Raw genomic sequence first — 10,945 nt, forward strand, 5'->3', positions numbered from 1 at the left:
TGGCAACACCCTAGCAACCACCCAGAACACCCCAGCAACGGCCTAGCAACACCCTAGCAACCACCCAGAACACCTTCGCAACCACCCAGAATACCCTAGCAACCGCATAGCAACACCATATCAACCACCCAGAATACCCTAAAAAAACACCTAACAACCACCCAGAAAACCGTAGCAACCTCCCAGAACACCCTAGCAACCGGGTGCTGAGATTTGCCGCTTCAAGCTCCACTTCACATTTTCTTCTGGAAATGTGCCATACATGTGTTCCTGGAGGTCAAAATTTACCTATGTATATCTAATATAACATCAAAAGGAGTCTAAAAGTTTATATTGTTTTAAACTTTTTGAGGAACCTTTGACCAGAAATGAGTTCAATATGTCTGATATGGACTTCTCTATGGCTTAGGAAGCATCTGTTGGAGTCTATGAGTATGAATGGAAAGTACAAGTTCAAGTACTTTTGGGCCAGAAATATGTTCAGTAGGTCAAATATCTTTCTGGCTGAAATTACATCATGAGAAGCAAAGCTCTCGGTATATTAACCCAAATATTAAATACCCGTGGACCATAAATGTGTTTCTGGAGGTCAAAAATTGACCTATGTATAGCTAATGTAACATCAGGAGTCTATAAGTTTATATTGTTTAAAATCTTTTGAGGAATCTTTGACCAGAAATGAGTTCAATAGGTCAGATATGGACTTCTCTATGGCTTAGGAAGCATCTGTTGGACTCTATGAGTATGTTTGGAAGTTCAAGATCAAGTACTTTTGGGCCAGAAACATGTTCAGTAGGTCAAATATCTTTCTTTGTTGAAATAACATCATGAGAAGGATCAATTAATTACCCATGGGCTTGAAATATGTTCAATAGGTCAAAAAGGAACCTATGTATATAACATCAGATTGAGTCTATCAGTTGATATTATTTAAAAACTTTTGAGGAAACATACACCAGAAATTAATTCAATAGGTCAGATATGGACTTCTCCATGGCTTAGAATCAAGTACCTGTGAGCCAGAAATATGTTCACTAGGACAAAAAGGAACCTATCTATAGCTTATAAATCATCAAAAGTCAATAAGTTAATATTTATTAAAACCTTTGAGGACCCTTTGACTCTTTCGCATGGATTCTACTACTAATTCTTTTGTGCACTGACGAAAAAACATCACTTGAGCGGTCGTTCAATGCAATAACTTACTCGTTCCTTTGTGCAACAAAGAGATGTGTAATGCATTTTGTAACAAGAGAAATAATTGCATTAGTTGTTGCATTTCTGTGATGAAGAGAAATCGTTGCCATTAGCTGTTTCCTTACAACGCATGCAATAACGAATTCATTCCGTTTTTCAACGAAAACACATCTAACGTCTAACGTTGTGCATTAAAGAATATGCACGAAATAACTAACATGTTACTCTGTCCAATGAAAAGAAAACACCTAATATGTTTGATTGGATTGCATAACAATCTAACTTGTTCTTCGTTGCAATGAAAAGGCATAACGTGATGTTTTCTCGTCTGTGCACAAACAATCTAGTTTGTAAACTAGAAATGCATGCGAAAGCACATGCATACATTTTCTTTTTATTGCAAATGGTACAAGTTCGATATTTTATACATTGCAATAAAACAACACCCGTTGCTTTGTGCAATGAAGAGATATGGATTGTGCATGAAGAACGTTGTGCATCAAAAATAACATATATGTAAAATGCACTTTATTGCATTCAAGAACTAAACCCTTTAGTGCTTTCACTGGATAGCGTGTGTTGTTTCATTGCAATGCTTACATTTTCTAACTTGTTCTTCTTTGCAATGAAAAGAAAAGATATAACACGCGTGCTTTACCATGCATTTCCATTCTACAACTAATTAATTTGTGTTTTGACGAGAAAACATCACAAGAGCGATCGCTTTACAATGTACACAATAACTTGTTCCTTTGTGCAACGAAGAGATTTGCAATGCTTGTGCTTTAGGATTGAATTGCACATGCACGCGATACTAACCTCTGTCCAATGAAAAGAAAACCACCTAAGATGTGTTTCAGTGCATTGCATGACATATCTAACTTGTTCCTCGTTATGCATATGCACGCAATAACGAACCTCTGTGCAATGAAAAGAAAACACCTAACATGTGTTTCAGTGAATTGCATGACTTATCTATCTTGTTCCTCGTCATGCATATGCAAACAATAACTAACTCTGTGCAATGATAAGAAAACACCTAAGATGTGTTTCAGTGCATTGCATGACTTATCTATGCATATGCATATGCACGCAATAACGAACCTCTGTGCAATGAAAAGAAAACACCTAAGATGTATTTCAGTGCATTGCATGACATATCTAACTTGTTCCTCGTCATGCATATTCACGCAATAACTAACCTCTGTGCAATGAAAAGAAGACACCTAAGATGTGTTTCAGTGCATTGCATGACATATCTAACTTGTTCCTCGTTATGCAAATGCACGCAATAACAAACCTCTGTGCAATGAAAAGAAAACACCTAATATGTGTTTCAGTGCATTGCATGACTTATCTAACTTGTTCCTCGTCATGCACATGCACGCAATAACGAACCTCTGTGCAATGAAAAGAAAACACCTAACATGTGTTTCAGTGCATTGCATGACTTATCTAACTTGTTCCTCGTCATGCACATGCACGCAATAACTAACCTCTGTGCAATGAAAAGAAAACACCTAACATGTGTTTCAGTGCATTGCATGACTTATCTAACTTGTTCCTCGTCATGCACATGCACGCAATAACGAACCTCTGTGCAATGAAAAGAAAACACCTAACATGTGTTTCAGTGCATTGCATGACTTATCTAACTTGTTCCTCGTCATGCATTTGCACGCAATAACTAACTCTGTGCAATGAAAAGAAGACACCTAAGATGTGTTTCAGTGCATTGCATGACATATCTAACTTGTTCCTCGTTATGCAAATGCACGCAATAACAAACCTCTGTGCAATGAAAAGAAAACACTTAACATGTGTTTCAGTGCATTGCATAACTTATCTAACTTGTTCCTCGTCATGCATATGCACGCAATAACTAACTCTGTGCAATGAAAAGAAAACACCTAAGATGTGTTTCAGTGCATTGCATGACATATCTAACTTGTTCCTCGTTATGCGATTCACGCAATAACTAACCTCTGTGCAATGAAACCCAGGTGAAAAGGAAATGTATTTAAAATGTACTTATTTTGATATACTTAATGTATTTTAAGTGCACCGTATTAAATATGTATTAAATGTGCTAAATTGAAACAACTTCAAGTATATTAAGTGTACTTTAATATGTATTTAAGTTCAATTTTAAGGTAATAGTAATATATTTTATTATATTAAATTGTGCTAAAATGGAACCATTTTAAGTACATTTAATGTAATATAATAGCACTTATTTAAAGTGTATTTTAATACACTTTAAATCGATTTTAGAAATACAGCATTAGTATATTTTAGCTTCACATTAATGCGTTCTAAGTATATTTTAAATATAATTTCAGCTTATTAATAATGTATTTGTAGAACAATATAGGACCCACTATTAACATATTAAAAATATATTTTTTCCAAAAACCATTTAATATAAAAATAATATATTTTAATGTATTAAAAATACAGTTAAACATTTTAATTCAACAAAACCCAGTAAAAAAATATTTCTACAAAACACACAAACACTCTTTGAAAGATAAACTTTAATGCACTACATCAGTAAAGCATTATGAAAACTAAACAAAATACATTAACATAAAATGCATTGATTTGCAGAGGTATTAAACAGAACAAAAAATAAATAAATAAATAAATAAACTAACTGAAAGGAGTAGTTCACTTTTAAAAAAAACTTTTGCTGATAATTTACTCACCCCCATGTCTTCCAAGATGTCCATGTCTTTCTTTCTTCAGTCGAAAAGGAATTAAGGTTTGATGAAAACATTCCAGGATTTTTCTCCATATAATGGACTTCACTGGGAACAAAACGGTTCAAGGTCCAATGGCTAACAGTCAATTTGTCGTGAAAGCATGAGAATTGCTCAATTGCGAGAGTCTCGTGCTGAATGCTTGAGAGTTGGCAGCCCTGACAAATCTTTTTTCAAGTCAATTCATTCATTTCGTTCGTTGAATGAACCTAATGACTCAGAAAAAGATTTGTTAATTTTGATGAACGAGTTTGAATAGGAGAGTTATGAACATGCATAACAGAACAGAGCATGGCGACCATTTGAGCTTATAAAACTTAAACGTTGTTTTTTTTTTTTGTTTTTAAATGACCGATCGTTTCGCTTGATAAGACCCTTATTCATCGTCTGGAATCGTTTAAAGCCCTTTGAACAGTTTGCACAGAAACTGCCTTTTGGACCTTGAACCGTTTGGTTCCCAATGAAGTCCATATGGAGAAAATCCTGAAATGTTTTCATCAAAAACCTTAATTTCTTTTCAACTGAAGAAAGAATGACATGGATATCTTGGCATGGGGGTGGGTAAGTTATCAGCAAAAGTTTTTTTTTTTTAAGTGAACTAATCCTTTAAGTCAAACAAAGTGAAATACAATAGCAAAAAGTAAAGTGGCCAAGTCGTGAGTAAAAAGAGAAGTTCGTGACTTGTTCAGTCTGCCATAGACTCTTTTGGGGACATCAGAACCACCGAGGGAAATCTGGAAAGAATAAAAAAAACAAGCATTAGTATAAACTTGTTCATTTATAATTCTAATAAAAAGCTGTCACTTTGTTACTTAATTCAGAACACTTACTGAAGTATTAATGCACAAAAGTCAGATATAATTATTATAACAAATAGGATTTTTCTTTATCATAAAGAATTTTCTTACCATGTCTGAGGTTTCAGGAAGACAGCTCAGATGATCTTGGGCTTGAGCTGAATGAACCTCGTTTCATGGACTCCAGGGCCTCTTTGAGAGATGATAGTATCCCTGGAAGCTCTACAAAAAAAAATAAAGTTGCATGTTATACAAAGTTAGGGCAGAACAAACACTAGTTTGTGTTCTTCATATATAATTTGTATTTTGTTTAAATGGTAAAACATATTTAATGAACCATTACTGTAACTTCCACGCTATTATTGAAGTAATTATTCATTATTAATAAAGACAGAACATTCTATTGAAAGTTACAAGTTGGTGACAGCTGATAACTTAGTAACTAATAATTAATTAGATTTTACTATGAATTAAATATCACAAATGTGAAAGTTTTATTAGAGCTTAAAATATATTATAATATTTAAAACACAAGAAGTTACTTAGGGACAATCAAGCCTGTCGTGTAATCACCATTAATAACCTTTTTTCTGAAAACACAGTGTGCAATGTTTTTATAGTTGCATTATGTCACTGTCTAGATCTATAACAATTAAGTTGATAGACGTCAATGGATAGACGTCCTTTAACTCGCTTTAGTGTCAAATCAACAGAAACGCCAGTAATCCACAGAACATCGTCATCAACTTCTGAAAATATTTTCTAAACCCAAAGTGAGAATAAAGCCAATTACACTAATCACTTAAACTAATAAACTTACCACCAAGAAGTAAGATCTTTTCGGGCAGTATCTTGCTCTGTCCATGTCGTGGCGGCGCAGCTCTGCGTTGTCCTCTTCACTGCTAAATTGTTCGCGGGAGCTGACGACCTGGTAATCTGCTCGTGTGTTCTCTTAATATTAGATCGGTGCTATCCACATTCACTAGGTCCGAGTCAGTGAAATAACAAAGCAAAATTTGGAAAATACATGATTTCTGTTGAGATATCCGTCCGAAGCTAATGGAATACCACAGACAGTCAGTATCCGTTGTCCGCGCCCCGCCCAACATGTAAGTTCAAATGGCAGTGTGTGATTGGACGATTGCCGGCAAGCTTGTTTTGAAAAGATTGGCTCTGATTGGTCCAAATGAATGCAACTGGAAATATTAACTAACATCCACAAAAAAAGAAACAACTCTGTTAATATAAACCTAACATGCTTTATAACAAGTTTTTTTATTCATTTTGACTAAACAAATGTAAGAGTCAAGCTTTAAGAAATTTATTTTGTTTTTCTAGTATGTACACCTGATCTTTTATGTTGATGTGTGCACGTACTGGTATTCACTTGTTTTGTGGAAAAGACTATTTGATTAATTAATGCAGAAGTATAGAAGTGCATTACTTGTTAGTCAAATTTTAGTGCTTTTCATAATTATAACAAATTAATTTAAAAAAGTTAAACCTAAAACACATAATATAAAGTGTGAAATACATATGCATTGAGTTAAGTGTTGGTAGTATTACAAAAAGTGTGGTAGTTTTTGGTATATTTCTTAAAAGCTTACCTGAGCACATATTTATAATTAAAGTGCTACTTCTAGTCTTTGTAGAAATATACAATTAATTTCGATACATGTTTAATTGCCTTCATGTTAGGAAGGGAATTAAAGGGACTTGACTTGAATTTTTAAACTTGAAGTGAACACAAAAATACTTTAATTTAGCAACAAGTATGCTTTCTGTAAATACACTAAAACTTCACTAAAACTGTGTTTGTTTTTAGCATATTTCTAAAAGTGTAATTAAGTGTATATTTATTATCATTGCGTTTCTAGTAAAACATTTTTAAATATAATTAAAATATGTTTGTATTTAGCATATTTCTTAAAAATGTAATTAAATACCAATGTACTTCTAGTACACTTTTTAGAAACATATTTAAAGCATGATTGTCATTAGCATATTTATTAAAAATATAATTAAGCACACATTTATTACCAATGTACTAATAATATACTTTTTTAGAAATACATTAAAAGTATGCTTTTCTATAGTGTATTTCTTAAAAGTGTATTTAAACATATATTTATTACCAATGTACTTCTAATATACTTTTTAGAAATACATTTAAAGTATAATTATCATTAGCATATTTATTAAAAATATAATAAAGCATACATTTATTACCAATATATTACTAATATACTTTTTATAAATACATTAAAAGTATGCTTTTCTATAGTATATTTCTTAAAAGTGTAATTAAATATATATTTATTACCAATGTACTTCTAGTATACTTTTTAGAAATATACTAAAATGCAATAAAATACATTTTTAGTACACTTTAAATAAGCATGTTGTAAATACAAATGTATTATAAACACACTATTTGTATTTCAAATATATTTTTAATACATTTAATACAACGTCTTTTTCACCTGGGAAAGAAAACAACTAACATGTGTTTCATTGCATTGCATGATAGATATAACTTGTTTCTCGTTATGCATATGCACGCAATAACTAACCTCTCTGCAGTGAAAAGAAAACACCTAACATGTGTTTCAGTGCATTGCATGACATATCTAACTTGTTCCTAGTTATAACTATCCACGCAATAACTAAGCTCTGTGCAATGAAAAGAAAACACCTAAGATGTGTTTCATTGCATTGCATGATAGATATAACTTGTTTCTCGTTATGCATATGCACGCAATAACTAACCTCTCTGCAGTAAAAATAAAACACCTAACATGTGTTTTATCGCACTATATGACATATCTTTTTCCTCGCCATGCATATGCACGCAATAACTAACTCTGTGCAATGAAAAGAAAACTCCTAAGATGTGTTTCAGTGCATTGCATGACATATCTAACTTGTTCCTCGTTATGCATATGCACGCAATAACTAACCTCTGTCCAATGAAAAGAAAACACCTAAGATGTGTTTCATTGCATTGCATGACCTATCTAATTTGTTCCTCATTATGCACATGCACGCAATAACTAACCTCTATGCAATGAAAAGAAAACACCTAACATGTGTTTCAGTGCATTGCATGACTTATCTAACTTGTTCCTCGTCATGCATATGCACGCAATAACTAACTCTGTGCAATGAAAAGAAGACTCCTAAGATGTGTTTCAGTGCATTGCATGACAAATCTAACTTGTTCCTCGTTATGCATATGCACGCAATAACTAACTCTGTGCAATGAAAAGAAGACTCCTAAGATGTGTTTCAGTGCATTGCATGACTTATCTAACTTGTTCCTCGTCATGCATTTGCACGCAATAACTAACTCTGTGCAATGAAAAGAAGACACCTAAGATGTGTTTCAGTGCATTGCATGACATATCTAACTTGTTCCTCGTTATGCAAATGCACGCAATAACAAACCTCTGTGCAATGAAAAGAAAACACTTAACATGTGTTTCAGTGCATTGCATAACTTATCTAACTTGTTCCTCGTCATGCATATGCACGCAATAACTAACTCTGTACAATGAAAAGAAAACACCTAAGATGTGTTTCAGTGCATTGCATGACATATCTAACTTGTTCCTCGTTATGCGATTCACGCAATAACTAACCTCTGTGCAATGAAAAGAAAACAACTAACATGTGTTTCATTGCATTGCATGATAGATATAACTTGTTTCTCGTTATGCATATGCACGCAATAACTAACCTCTCTGCAGTGAAAAGAAAACACCTAACATGTGTTTCAGTGCATTGCATGACATATCTAACTTGTTCCTAGTTATAACTATCCACGCAATAACTAAGCTCTGTGCACTGAAAAGAAAACACCTAAGATGTGTTTCATTGCATTGCATGATAGATATAACTTGTTTCTCGTTATGCATATGCACGCAATAACTAACCTCTCTGCAGTAAAAATAAAACACCTAACATGTGTTTTATCGCACTATATGACATATCTTTTTCCTCGCCATGCATATGCACGCAATAACTAACTCTGTGCAATGAAAAGAAAACTCCTAAGATGTGTTTCAGTGCATTGCATGACATATCTAACTTGTTCCTCGTTATGCATATGCACGCAATAACTAACCTCTGTCCAATGAAAAGAAAACACCTAAGATGTGTTTCATTGCATTGCATGACCTATCTAATTTGTTCCTCATTATGCACATGCACGCAATAACTAACCTCTATGCAATGAAAAGAAAACACCTAACATGTGTTTCAGTGCATTGCATGACTTATCTAACTTGTTCCTCGTCATGCATATGCACGCAATAACTAACTCTGTGCAATGAAAAGAAGACTCCTAAGATGTGTTTCAGTGCATTGCATGACATATCTAACTTGTTCCTCGTTATGCATATGCACGCAATAACTAACTCTGTGCAATGAAAAGAAGACTCCTAAGATGTGTTTCAGTGCATTGCATGACATATCTAACTTGTTCCTCGTTATGCATATGCACGCAATAACGAACCTCTGTGCAATGAAAAGAAAACACCTAACATGTGTTTCAGGGCATTGCATGACTTATCTAACTTGTTCCTCGTCATTCATATGCATGCAATAACTAACTCTGTGCAATGAAAAGAAAACACCTAAGATGTGTTTCAGTGCATTGCATGACATATCTAACTTGTTCCTCGTTATGCATATGCACGCAAGAACTAACCTCTGTGCAATGAAAAGAAAACAACTAAGATGTGTTTCAGTGCATTGCATGACATATCTAACTTGTTCCTCGTTATGCATATTCACGCAATAACTAACCTCTGTGCAATGAAAAGAAAACAACTAAGATGTGTTTCATTGCATTGCATGATAGATATAACTTGTTTCTCGTTATGCATATGCACGCAATAACTAACCTCTCTGCAATGAAAAGAAAACACCTAACATTTGTTTCAGTGCATTGCATGACATATCTAACTTGTTCCTCGTTATGCTTATGCACGCAATAACTAACCTCTGTGCAATGAAAAGAAAACAACTAAGATGTGTTTCATTGCATTGCATGACATATCTAACTTGTTCCTAGTTATAACTATCCAACGCAATGGGCTATATGCACGCATAAGTTCCGCCTTTGACGTAAGTATGCTCGTCCATTTCCGGTTGTGTAGATTAAAGCGGAGGAAAACCGGAGAAAACGGGATTATGGCAGAGTCTTCAATATTTACTGTCCTCCCGTCTTTGAAACGAAACGTACATACGTTTAGATGTAATTTTATAGTTATGTTTATTTAATATAATTTAAAAAAATAAGCATAAACACAACGAGGGGTGTCTGTTTTATCTGTTTTTGTGACTAACGTTTCTTTAGTATAACCATGGAGTATAAAATTCAATATAAATTCTCGGTATTGCATTGGACTCTATGATCGGCGGAAGTTATCGAGCATCCTTAATCCTTCACCGGAAATAACGCCGTGCATAGAGCCCATAACTAACCTCTGTGCAATGAAAAGAAAACACCTAAGATGTGTTTCATTGGATTGTATGACCTATCTAATTTGTTCCTCGTTATGCATATGCACGCAATAACTAACCTCTGTGCAATAAAAAGAAAACACCTAAGATGTGTTTCATTGCATTACATAACATATCTAACTTGTTCCTCGTTGCAATGAAAAGATATACCGTGATTTTGCATGCATTTCTATTTTACAAACTAATTTATTTTTGCACAGACGAGAAAACATCACATGAGCTTTACAGTGCATAGTATAGCTATTGAGCTCATTTCTGACAAAAGGGTCCTCAAAAGTTTTTAAACAATATAAGCTTATAGACACCTTTTGATGATATATAAGCTATACAAAGGTTCCTATTTGACCTACAGAACTAGCCCACGAGTACTAGATCTTAAACTTTCTAAACATGCTCATTGACTCCTTTTGATGTTACTGAAGACATACAAGAGTGCTTATTTTACATAATGAACCATTAGCCATATGGATTGTTTATATCTGACCCATTTGAACTCATTTCTGGTCAAAGGGTACTTGATCATTAGGTTACTATACATTGATATTTACTACTTATGATGTTTTATGAGCAGGAAGATATTTGACCGACTGAACAAATATGTGTCCCAAGAGTACCTGATATTGAACTTTCTATACAAATTAATCAGACTACTTCTTATGC

The 10,945-nt window shown here is 33.8% G+C and overlaps 1 long non-coding RNA gene across 1 annotated transcript; it reads right to left on the bottom strand.

The window, feature by feature from the left end:
* Positions 1–3,716: 3,716 nt before the first annotated feature.
* Positions 3,717–5,996, bottom strand: LOC120475763 (uncharacterized). The gene is made up of 3 exons (XR_016146808.1): positions 5,577–5,996; positions 4,868–4,978; positions 3,717–4,693 (listed from the first exon to the last, which is right to left on the bottom strand). It is a non-coding gene; the product is annotated as an uncharacterized LOC120475763 (long non-coding RNA).
* Between the last annotated feature and the right edge of the window lie 4,949 nt (positions 5,997–10,945).

The sequence above is a fragment of the Pimephales promelas genome, chromosome 16 (genome assembly GCF_988280905.1).
Source record: "Pimephales promelas chromosome 16, fPimPro1.hap1.1, whole genome shotgun sequence".
In the NCBI taxonomy this organism is placed as follows: Eukaryota; Metazoa; Chordata; class Actinopteri; order Cypriniformes; family Leuciscidae; genus Pimephales; species Pimephales promelas.